The sequence below is a fragment of the Mus caroli genome, chromosome 10 (genome assembly GCF_900094665.2).
Source record: "Mus caroli chromosome 10, CAROLI_EIJ_v1.1, whole genome shotgun sequence".
NCBI classification, from domain to species: domain Eukaryota; kingdom Metazoa; phylum Chordata; class Mammalia; order Rodentia; family Muridae; genus Mus; species Mus caroli.
Window position 1 is genome coordinate 36,473,886 of NC_034579.1, and position 12,733 is coordinate 36,486,618.

Consider the following 12,733-nt stretch of genomic DNA (forward strand, 5'->3'; position numbering starts at 1 on the left):
GTGCATAATGTGGATAAACCTTTTACAACCTGTATATTTTTTAAAGAAAAAGATTATCTCTAATTGGGCAGATCAAATTAATACTGCTGACACTATAAGTCAGATAGCAGAAAAAACGTCTGAGGCATTGCTTACCCTGCAAAGGGTGGATTCTCATATCGCCTCAGGGTTAATGTTAGTGAATCAGAGAATGGATATTGGATGATGGATACAAATGAGTTGTGTGGCATCCACTCCGTATGTGTGCATTACTCCCGTTAGGTATATTAATGATTCTTTTATTAGAAGTACAGACCTATCGAATTACCTGAAGGGGAACTGGTCGCAGGAGCTGGAAAGGTTGCAGACAAGGCTGCAGATACAGATCCTGAACCTTAATTGGACCAGAGTGGAACCAGCGACCCTTGGAGACTTTACCTCTCGGCTTACCTCTGCATTTTCTTATTTTAAGGAGTGGGTGGGGGTTATAGTGTTTGGCACAACCTTATGTTGTGGGATAGTGTTTATGCTATGGTTGGTTTGCAAACTCAGATCTCAACAGAAACGTGACAAGGTCATGATCACTCAAGCACTTGTGGCCATTGAACAAGGGGCCTCCCCTGAAATTTGGTTATCCATGCTAAAATAGTAATTGGCAAGTCTTGGTTTGCTCTGCTCTAACATCCCGTGGATTTATGGATCCATTGCACCGGGAGGAGAGAGACTCAACAATCATTGATCATCCCTTGCACATCGCTGAGGTTTCCTCTTTGCACGCGATAGGATGATCATGATTTTCCTAATAAACCAATGTAAAATTTGGGCTGGCCTCGCTTGTAGAGTTCACCCTAGGTCATCTAGCAGTTATTGTCACACAGCACTGTGGTATCCAGAGACGGGCAACTTTCCTCATGCACAGACCAACCTAAGACACGGTGCCCGGTGGTGATAGGGTTACCCTATGACGGGTAAGGCTGTGACATTAGAGGAACGACCTAAAACAGGAGCCACAGCAGATGGACGTAACTGCAGAGGCCTAGACCAGCCTCGTCTTAATAAAACAAAGAGGGGGAGATGTGAGAAGCCATCCCTATCAATCTGCAATATGCGCATGTACAAGAGTGTGCTTGCGCCAAGTCACTGCCCATCCCGGGGCATGCTGAGAGAGCAGCCAATCAGGTGTGGACACGCCGCAATGAGGTGTATATAAGCAGCACCTTTTTGGGGCCCGGGGTCTTCCTCTTCATGCTGAAGCTAGTGTAATAAAGAATTGCTGCAGAAGGATCCGGTTGTTCGCGTGTGTGTTCTTGCTGGCGAGACAATAGCGCGCGAGAGTGTGCCACTCTTCCAGCAGAGAGGATCCCCACTATCGACTACTATCCTCCCATCAGGCCCACACCCTTCAGATTACACCACCTCCCAATATGAGCAAGCCTTTAACAGATCTTCATGGACAGTCAACATCTAAATGATAGCACAGTGATGTCCAGTTACGTTAGTTTCAATTTAGCACTTCAAGTTTCAATTTGAATAGGAAGGCAAAAGGTGGTCACAGATTCAGACAGTCTCATGGGTGAATTTCTATGTGTCCTAAAGACAGCTTATAAAAGTTGTTGTGGGGGCTGAAGAGATGGCTCTGTGGTTAAGAGCACTGGCTGCTCTTCCAAACGTCCTGAGTTCAATTTCCAGAAACCACATGGTGTCTCACAACTATCTATAATGTGATCTGATTGTGGAGAGACATGCCACGAGCAATCACCATTATAAGATGGCGCTGGCCTCCGCTGTGCCTAACTAGTAAATAAGCCTTGTACGCAAGTGCGAGAGTGAACTCACGCCTAGTCACTGCCCATCTCGGGGCATAGTAATGGGGTGATGGGCGAGCAACGAATCAGGAGCTGACATGCCACATCAGGTGCTGAAACGCCATGGCTAAGGGCTATATAAGCAACGCCATTTTCCGGGGTAGGGGTCTTCCCTTCTGAAGAAGCAATAAAGCTTTTTGCTGCAGAAGATTCCGGTTGTCCGAGTGTGTTCTTGCCGAGAACGATAGCGCGGGACAAGTGGTGCCGAAACCCGGGAACTTTATACCATCACACTGGCGCAAGGGAGATCCCCCATTCGCGGGGCGGAATCAGAACTGCAGCACATTAAGGCTCTGTAAGGTACCTTACAAGTCAAGCAAGCATTAGGCAAGGAAAGAGAGACACCTGGATCAGTGAAGGCCCCAGTTCAAAGACTAAAGAACAATTTTTTAATTATCCCAATCTTTGTGTGGAATAAAAACATTAGAAAAGAAAAAATATTTATGAGAGATTGTATTTTTAAAAAGAAGCCCACCAGGCTAAGAATAGGAGTTCTTATCTTGAAGTTTACAGTCCAAACCTTTCAGCAGGTAAATGACTGTCTGCAGTGGGGAAAGCTTACGTGTTCCCTGAGACAGAACTAGAGTGGTGGGAACACCCCTCCGTTAGTGCCTTGGGGTTGGGGCACTGGACAAGACTAGAAAAGGGAAAAAAATCCTGGGTAGCAATTGGAAGAGAAGAGCTGAAATGCTCACAAATTTCAGAAAATAAAACCCTCCTTCTAGAGAAATCTACAGAATTAGTAGTTAGCAGTAATAAAAATTTCATCGATGCTCTGAGAGAAATACCAATAGTCTCTAAGTAGTCAAAATCAAAGCACCATTTGTAACAGGAACAAGAGACAGAGCCACCCAACCAATACAGCATGACCACTCAGAGGACATTCTTTTTCTTAACGCTGTTAAGGAATCAGGTTGGCAGACAGCAGTGGGTGAGAGCTCTTGGTGTTGCTAAGCCTAATGATCTGAGCTTGCTTTTTGGGTCCCACATGGTGGAAAGAAAGAAGTTGCTCTCCGACCTCTATAATGTGCACAATGGCATGCATGCCCCAGTTCAACTAAGTAAGTAAACAGAAAAAATACATTTTTAAAATCACTTTAAACTGAGATAACATTAGAAAGATGCAACTGGAAGCTATGCATTCAGTAGTTATATTTTAATTTGGTATTCAAGCTATACACTGAATTTAAATTGAATAAAAGTCTCACATTCCTGAGGTACATTACTGCAATGTTAATTAGTACAAATAAACAAAACTTGAAAAGCAAGAGTAAAATAGGAAGGGGCCACTTTGACCAGATAGCAACACAGTCGGAGGTAAAGACTGATCTTTCAGTGTAGTCTTGGCGTAAATCCATTCTGCCTCCCTGGAACACACAGGAAGGCTCGGAACCAAGTTCATGTATGTGTGGAAACAGGTAAAGAAGAGAGACAATGCTAAAAATCAGTAGGGAACCGAAAAACACCATAGATAAGGATAAGAGGCCAAAGAGCAGGAGAAAAATATTCAGAACATCTAAACTAGGTCTGGGATTGGTGCTCAGGCTATACAAAGGCCTGCAAGATAAATAAATAAAAGTTAGATAGAAAAATGGCTGACGGATGGGGGCAAGAGAGTCAGTCACCTCGGAAACTAATTATATAACACCGTGAAATTATTTCGAAGAGATGCTTAGAATAATTAGTAATCAAACAATGCAGGTGAAAATATGAGATACTAATTTATACTAATTAGCTTAGCAAAAACATAAGGCTGGATGATGCCAGGTGTTTGCAAGGCTATAGGAAACCTGCACACCACCAGAGGGAACAAACCAGTAACTCAGGCCTTGAAGAAGGCAGTCTGGTCCTATGTTTAAGAATACAGCAGAGACATTGTCTTGATCTATCATTTCTCATCCCCTGCCCCATGTGCTTCCCCCCAAAGACTCCCCATCTCCACACTGAGACTGTTCATTACAGTGGTGTTTATGGTAGAGTTGCAAGAACTTTGTACCACTTGCAAGGATGCAGAGGGGTAAGATAGAGTGGGTGCTGCATAGGGTGTCTTGCAGCTGCTTTTATATTCGGCTAGACTATCCTGAGATGGCAGAGAGGGTAGATCTTAAATTCCATTCATAAATAAAGTGCAAGTATGTAAAACAATAGCATATGCTTTATAGGAACACAGCAAACGTATAGTTGCCCCTCAACTTACAAATAAGTTATATAAAATAAATATATGATAAGTTGAAGATATCTGTAAAAAAAATACATTTAACTGTTCCTTAGTAGATGGGTCAATGATTAAAGTGTTTATATACTGCCTTAGTCAGGGTTTCTATTGCTGTGACAAAACACCATGACCAAAAAACAAGTTGGAGAGATAGATAGCTCAGCGGTTAAGAGCACTGACTGCTCTTCCAGAGGTCTTGAGTTCTATTCCCAGCAACCACCTGGTGGCTCACAATCATCTGTAATGGAATCGGATGCCCTCTGTGTCTGAAGACACTGACAGTGTACTTATATAAATAAAACAAATAAATCTAAAAAACAAACAAACAAACAAAAATCCTAAATAAAGTAGGTTGTTTTTTTTTTTTGAGTTCAAAATCTTTTTTTTTTGATTTTTAATATTTTTATTACATATTTTCCTCAATTACATTTCCAATGCTATCCCAAAAGTCCCCCATAGCGCCCCCCACTTCCCTACCCACCCATTCCCATTCTTTTGGCCCTGGCATTCCCCTATATTGGGGCATATAAAGTTTGCAAGTCCAATGGGCCTCTCTTTCCATTGATGGCCGACTAGGCCATCTTTCGATACATATGCAGCTAGAGACAAGAGCTCCGGGGTTCTGGTTAGTACATCATGTTGTTCCAACAATAGGGTTGCAGATCCCTTTAGCTCCTTGGGTACTTTCTCTAGCTTCTCCATTGGGAGCCCTGTGATACATCCAATAGCTGACTGTGAACATCCACTCCTGTGTTTGCTAGGCCCCGGCATCGTCTCACAAGAGACAGCTATATTTGGGTCCTTTCAGCAAAATCTTGCTAGTGTATGCAATGGTGTCAGCGTTTAGAAGCTGATTATGGGACGGATCCCTGGATACAGCAGTCTCTAATTGGTCCATCCTTTCATCACAGCTACGAACTTTGTCTCTGTAACTCCTTCCCTGGGTGTTTTGTTCCCAATTCTAAGAAGGTGCACAGTGTCCACACTTTGGTCTTCATTCTTCTTGAGTTTCATGCGTTTANCAAATTGTATCTTATATCTTGGGTATCCTAAGTTTTGGGCTAATATCCACTTATCAGTGAATACATATTGTGTGAGTTCTTTTGTGATTGTGTTACTTCACTCAAGATGATGCCCTCCAGGTCCATCCATTTGGCTAGGAATTTCATAAATTCATTCTTTTTAATAGCTGAGTAGTACTCCATTGTGTAAATGTACCATAATTTCTGTATCCATTCCTCTGTTGAGGGACATCTGGGTTCTTTCCAGCTTCTGGCTATTATAAATAGGGCTGCTATGAACATAGTGGAGCATGTGTCCTTTTTACCGGTTGGGACATCTTCTGGATATATGCCCAGGAGAGGTATTGCTGGATCCTCCGGTAGTACTATGTCCAATTTTCTGAGGAACCGCCAGACTGATTTCCAGAGTGGTTGTACAAGCTTGCAATCCCACCAACAATGGAGGAGTGTTCCTCTTTCTCCACATCCTTGCCAGCATCTGCTGTCACCTGAATTTTAAAAAGCAAATTGTGGAGGATAGGGTTTATTCAGCTTACACTTCCACACTGATGTTCATCACTGAAGGAAGTCAGGACTGGAGTTCAAATGGGGCAGGAACCTGGAGGCAGGAGCTGATGCAGAGGCCATGGAGGGATGCTGCTTACTGGCTTGCTTCTCATGCCTTGCTCAGCCTGCTTACTGGCTTGCTTCTCATGGCTTGCTCAGCCTGCTTTCTTAAAGAACTCAGGACCACCAGCCTAGAGATGGCACCACCCACAATGAGCTAGGACGGTCCCCATCAATAACTAATTAAGAAAATGCCCTACAGCTAGGTTTTTTGTTTGTTTTGTCTTTGTTTGTTTATTTGTTTGTTTGTTTTTCTGAGACAGGGTTTCTCTGTATAGCCTTGGCTGTCCTGGAACTCACTCTGTAGACCAGGCTGACCTCGAACTAAGAAATCTGCCTGTCTCTGCCTCTCAAGTGCTGGGATTAAAGGTGTGCACCATCACTGCCCAGCTACAGCTAGATTTTTATAGAGGCATTTCCTCAACTGAGGCTCCTTTCTTTCTGATGACCAGCCAGCACATATACTACACAAACATAAGACTGGAATTCAGAGTTCCAGAAACTCAGTAACTGCTGGATGGACACAATAGCCTGCCTATATAATTCTAGCCTCAGAAGGTAGAGACAGAGCTATCCCCAAAGCAAACTCATTAGCAAAACTGCCCATATCCTTGATTAAGAGTCCATCAATGAAGATGTAAGAACAACTGAAGATTATTCCTGACATATACATGCAGGCACACACATGTGCACAGATACCCACATACATATGCACTCATGCACATGCTGAAGCATGCATACATATATGCATATCATACATATGTGAAAAATGGAAACAGAAAATGCATATAACGTCTTCCCCTCCTGAGCCTAATAGTTAGCAGCAGTGCACTGTGGGTCCCAGCTGTTTCTGCTTCTTGAGCACAGGTGATATTGGCAGCTGTCGCTGGTTCCTGTCACCACTGCTGTCACCACTGTAGCCATCTCTGCTACTGCAGCTGCAAGAATCAACACTGTAGTTGAACACCAGCCCAGTAAAGAAGCTAAAAACCAAACTGCGTTTCTACTGAAAGTATAAACGTTCTAAGTTTGATCATAATCAGACAAGACCATCTATATTATGATGAGGATTAGAATCATTGTGAAAGTGGTGAGAGAAGACAAGGAGAGAGAGGGGGGAGGGGGAGGGGGAGAAGGAGAGGGGGAGGGAGAGAGAAGAGAGAGGAGAGGGGGAGGGGAGGAAGGGAAGGAGAATAGAGGGGGAGAGGGAGAGGGAGAAGGAAAGGGAGAGAGAGAGAGGGAGAGAGAGGAGAGAGGAGAGGGAGAGGGGGAGAGAGAAGAAAAAGAGGAGAGAGAGATGCAGTTTTTAAATGAATGACTAAGTAGTGTGAACTCATTAATGGTTGAGTTGTGGTCATTTAAATATTTTTAAATGATACTTTGTTAGTTATTTGAGAATTTCAAACAATGTATTTTGATCACACTCCTCGCTACTCTCAGTCTCTCCCCACTCCCACCTCCCCCTACCCACCCAGCTCAGTGCCCCTTTAAAGTCATGACAACTGACAAGAAACACTAATTCAAATTTGTGCCAACCAAATAGTTACGCATGTGTGACCACGCCCTGGAGCATCCCAGCATCTGACCAGGTCCCAGCAGCTCGAGGTTAGGGGTGGGACTTCCTGCCCTCCTGCCGAGGTAATTTAACATTTTGAGAAACTTTCAGCTCTACCTCATCAATTTGACTGAATTTACATTGTGCTAAGTTTTTGTTTGTTTGTTTGTTTGTTTGTTTGTTTAAAGAAAACTATCATTTTTCAAATTGTTTTCAGGATGCCTCATCATGTAATAAAGATTAAAGATGAATCTTTAAAAGCCAAAATGGGTTAATTAGCTTAATTTAAGAACATAACCTTTTAGCCAGGCATGGTGGCTCACGCCTTTAATCCCAACACCTGGGAGGCAGAGGCAGGCGGTTTTCTGAGTTCGAGGCCAGCTTGGTTTACAAAGTGAGTTCCAGGACAGCCAAGGCTATACAGAGAAACCTTGTCTTTAAAAAAAAAAAAAAACAAAAAAAAGAGGGAAAGGTAGGAAGATCAGCGAGGTGGTGTTAGGTTAGCCCATACCATTGCTTAGCCATTTAAAATACTGCTACCCGGTCTTTTTTCTGAGTATCATTTTGTATTTTGTGCTGAAAGCACACGTATTTACCCTGTTTTGTTCCCTGGAGCAGGCTGTCTTGTCCCCATCTATCAACACTATTTGTTGCCATCCATTTTCAGTCACTTTGGCTTTCTCTCCTCAGGACCAGCCTGGCTTCCCATCCCCCGGATGCCTGCTCGGACTGCTAATTTCTGGAAGGCTTTTGGTCTCTGTGAATTCATTAATAAAATGCAAATTGCTTTTTGAAGGGAATTCTCAGAGGAAGCAGATTTCAGATTAATTGGAAGGCCGCCAGCGGCTAGGCTGCACCACTGGGGAAGGACTGCTTGGAAAGAGGAATAGATCAGTCAGTGAAAGGCCGAGTCTGTGTCTCTCATCCCTTCCAAAGTGGGTTGCCTCCCAGTCAGCATCAATACCCTGTAAAAGGTTCGAGGAATGTACACTGTCTGCTGTGGGTGGCACCTTCTCTGGGTCTGAGTGATACGAATTTTCATGGTGTCCCTGGATTCCGGCTTCTCAGCATCTCATTTTTTTTTTTTTTTTTTTTTTTGGAGGTTTGATAGGGTCTTGTGGGACCATGAAACGTAGCTTGGTCCCCGGTTGGGCTAAGGATTGAAACCCCGGAAATTCTGAAGAGACTGTAGTCACTTCACCTGATTCCCCAGCACCAAGCCCATGTCACTAGCCGCAGTCTCCCATAGATTTGTGACCATCAGTGCACTGACCCAAGCCTCTCCACTTGTAGAAGATGTGACCTGTGGTCACGTAGGCTCAAGGCAGATCTCCATAGTAATGAGTATTACAGGCTTGGAGGGCTTTGCCAATAAGCCTTCCTTCCCAGACACTCTTCCCTGCAAAAAGTATTTAACCTCAGGCTCACCCTGAGAAGTGAGATATGGTTTTACTCATCCATTTTCCACCATGACAGTAAACATCTTAAAACCATGGATTAGGGGCTGGGGATGGTTAAGAGCACTGACTGCTCTTCCAGAGGTCCTGAGTTCAATTCCCAGCAACCACAACCATCTATAATGGAATTCAATGCCCTCTTCTAGTGTGTCTGAAGTCAACAACAGTATACTCATATACATTAAATCAATCAAACAATCAATTAATCAATCAATCTTTTTTAAAAGTTTGAAACAAAATAAAACAAAACAAAACCATGGACTGCCTCTTTTCATCAAGATCGGCCGTGGAGAGCCATGGAGAAGGCTTTCGTCCACAGAACCGCCATCTAATCTCTCATAGAAGGCCTCTCTGTGCTCCCAGCCACAGCCTCCACCAAGTCAAAGCTCAAGCCAACCGGTGACAAGCCAAGGACTCTCCCCGTGGGACCAGCCGGAGCTCCCCCTGCCACCGCGGGACACTCTGTTCTCAGCTCCTCCGCGGCTCCCAGCAGCGCCTGGGTGTCCAAGAACCTGAGAACCAGACTTCATTGTCGCTGGCCCAGGGACCCCCAGCCAGCTCTGGCTGTCCTGCGTCTCAGACTGTGCTTCCCCAACCCCAGAGCGGTGGCCCAGGGATGCCCCACGGCCCAACACCTGCCTGGCGACATTGTGGGGTAAACTCCCGCGTTCCTCCTCCTCAAGCAGCCATGCCCTGTGGAGGAGCAGACGCAGGACCCTACAACCAACCATACAAGGTCTACAAGGTCTGGGGGCAGCTGCCCCGGACTGTGGATGGAGGCACAATATATGTTTGCTGGTGGATTCCTCTTGCGGTTTGTTGTCCCTCGGCTCCTCTGCAGTCCTTGCTGCACAAACATTTATCAGAACACGTTTCCTTTCTCCACCTCAGACCCCAGACCTCACTTCTTGCCTCACTCTCCTGATACTGAGTATAAAATAGCTGATTTGGCTCTCTGACACTGCTGCCTGCAATTAGCAGACACAGGAGATGAACCTTTCTAAGTGTTGTTGTTGTTGTTGTTGTTGTCGTCATCATCATCATTTTTTGATGATAGGAGTAGAAAAAAAATGCTGCCTGTATTATCTCTTTTGGAGAGTACTGAAAGATTATTGAAATAGTAAGTTTTTTGAATAACATTTTTCAAAGAAACGTTTTTACACAAGGTGCATGCCTACGTATGGACATACAGAGCCCAGAGGAAGATGTCTGCTATCTTTCTTTATCTATTATTATTGTTGTTTTGTTTTTATCAACAGCGCCTTTCCCTGAATGTGAAATACTACATTTTGGCCAGAAACCTCCTGGCTCACAATAATCTAACTTGCTCCCCCCCTGCTCCCCTCTCCCCAGTGCTGGGGTTGCTGACACACAAAGAAAGCACGCCAGATTTGAACCCAGGTCCTCTTGCTTTCACACAAGCACCCTTTCCCATTGAATAATCTCCCAGCCCCTATGAAGAACATTTTATGCTATGTACAAAAATGATATAACAGACTAGTATGTGAGCCTTGCCTGTAGTTCCAGCTACTCAAGAGGCTAAGAAGGGAAGAGAGCTAGAGCCTAAGTTTGATGGCAGCCTGGGCAACACCATGAGACCCCATGTGGAGGAGGAGAAGGGGGAGGGGAGGAGGAGGAGGAGGAAGAGAAAGGGTTGAAGGAGTGAGAGCAAAAGAGAGAGTGTAGGTATGTGTGAGAGTGTATGAGTGTGAGTGTGAATGTGTATGAAGATGTGTACATGTGTGTGCATGTGTGAGTATGAGTGTGACAGATTGTGCACATATGTGTATGTATGAATGTGTGTGTGCATGTGTGTGAGAATGTGTGCATATGTGTATGAGTGTGTGCATGTGTGTGTGTGAGTGTATGTGAGAGTGCATGCATGTGTGTATGAGTGTGTATGCATGTGTGTACGTGTAAGTGGGTGCATGTGAGTGTGTGTGCGTGTGTGTGTGTGAACAAGTATGTGTGTGAGATTGTGAGCATGTGAGCATGTGTGCATGTATGACTTGTGTGTGCAGGTATGAGAGTGTGTATGCATGAGTGTGTGAAAATGTGTGCTTATGTGTGTGAGTGTGTATGTGTGTGCACATGAGTGAGTGTGTGCACATGAGAGAGTTTGTGTGTGAGTGTGTGTATGATGTGATGCATGTGTGTGTGTGCATAAGTGAGTATGAGTATGAGAGATTCTAGTCTCCTCTCTGCAAACCATTAAACATTTCCCAGGATCCCCAGTGCTGAGAGCTGCAGGAATCGTTTCACAGGTATGGGAAAACAAGAAAGAAATGAAGAGAAGACCTTTCATCCGGGAGAACAGGCCTCACTCATAGATCATCACTGAGCGACTTTAGATGAGAAGAGAGGTTTGCAGGAGGCCCGTGTGGCTGCCATTCCAGCTAGCTTCTGACCACTACAGCCAGAGGCAGGGAATGCCCTAAGCCGAAGCTTAGAACCTCTGAGAATGAGTTAGGTGGAAAAAGGACTATAATTTTAAAATGATCGATGTGAGTTAGAGTATTTGGCACATTCTTATAAAGCACAGCTATTTCTTCTATAAATGTGATCTGCCATTGATTTAAATGTATAGCTTGCATTTTTAAGGATCACAGAGAAGACCTCCTTAGTTTTCATTCCTCAGTTTGTTGTCCAACTCTGTAATTTTTATCAGGGGAAGTCCTATCTGCTGCCACTAGCCTAACACACAGATGGCCAGGTGGTGTGGAGGGACCCAGTCTGCTCCATGACAGCCAACTGTGAACAGATCCTCTGGGTTTCTGTGCTGTTCGCTCCTGAGTTTCCTCCTGATGGGAAGGTTCCCCTGTCCCCAACTCTGCCTGAAGAATCAGGGCTACCAACCAGTCTGGTGGCTGGGCAAACCCACTAGCCTAGAAAGAATGAGAGAAGGGAGTTGTTCTGCTAAACATAGTTTTGTGTGTGTGTGTGTGTGTGTGTGTGTGTGTGTGTGTGTGTGTGTGTGTGCGTGTGTAGAGGAGTGGTATGCAGCCATTTCCTCATCTGATTTGGTTGATGTACTTTCCCATGGGATTAATAAATTCTAAGTGTGGGGTCATTGTGCCCTGTGGAGAGTGTCATTGTGAAGCTCTTTCTATAGTAACTCCCTTTAACATTTTAAAAACTTACCCTTACATACTGTAGTTAATGTATATGCATAAGGACAACTTAGAGAGGTCATTTCTCTTCTTCTATCATGTGGACTCCAGGGCTTGAACTCTGCTTGGCAGCAAGCCCCTTCACCCACTGAACCCCTGCACTACCTTCTCACTATAAGACTTAAGCTTTTGAATTTTATGTGTATTTTTAGAGATGGGTTCTCTCACACTGTAGCCCCATCTAGCTTGGGACTCATAGCTGCCTGCTGTGTCCACTTCTCCTGCAGGGTAGCCAGGCCAGTTGTGTACCAGGCTGGACTGGAGGGAGGGAAGCTTAGCTGGGAGAGGATGTGTGCAATGCAGGACCTCGGTCTGTGATGAGTGCACAGGTAAAGAACACATCTGAGAACAGCTTGGGAGAACTGGTTCATTTATTGGAGGGCAGGGGGAGAAAGGGGTATTTATGCCCCTGGGGAGGTGGTCAGGGTCCTGGGGCAAGGTTTGTGTGTCTTTGTACCATTGCCCAGAACAGGGGTGTTGAAAGATACTTCATTGACATACTCAAGGATGTAGGGCCCCTGGGGGGGGGGACCTTATAAGATCAAACAAGAAGTGTTGTCAGGTAACTGTTGGGGTGATAAATTCATAATAAATTCTTGCTAGGGTTGATGGTGGGACTGTTGGGGAAGCAAACTTTATGGCACCAAATTGGAGGAGGAGGTAGCCAACTCCTGCTGTCCTCATCTGAGGTATACAGAGATGAGGCTCCCTCTACCCTTCTTCCCTAATCCTGCGTCATTACGGTCCCACACATAGAAATCCTCTGACCTCAGTTTCTCAAGTGCTAGATTTCAAGTATAAACCAACATGCCTGACTTATACATTATATATTTTTAATGATATACTTAGTTCAGAAAACTCACT

The 12,733-nt window shown here is 44.6% G+C and overlaps 1 pseudogene; it reads right to left on the minus strand.

The window, feature by feature from the left end:
- Positions 1-9,079: 9,079 nt before the first annotated feature.
- The window catches only part of LOC110303521, a 51,494-nt pseudogene continuing 47,840 nt past the window's right edge, over positions 9,080-12,733 (minus strand).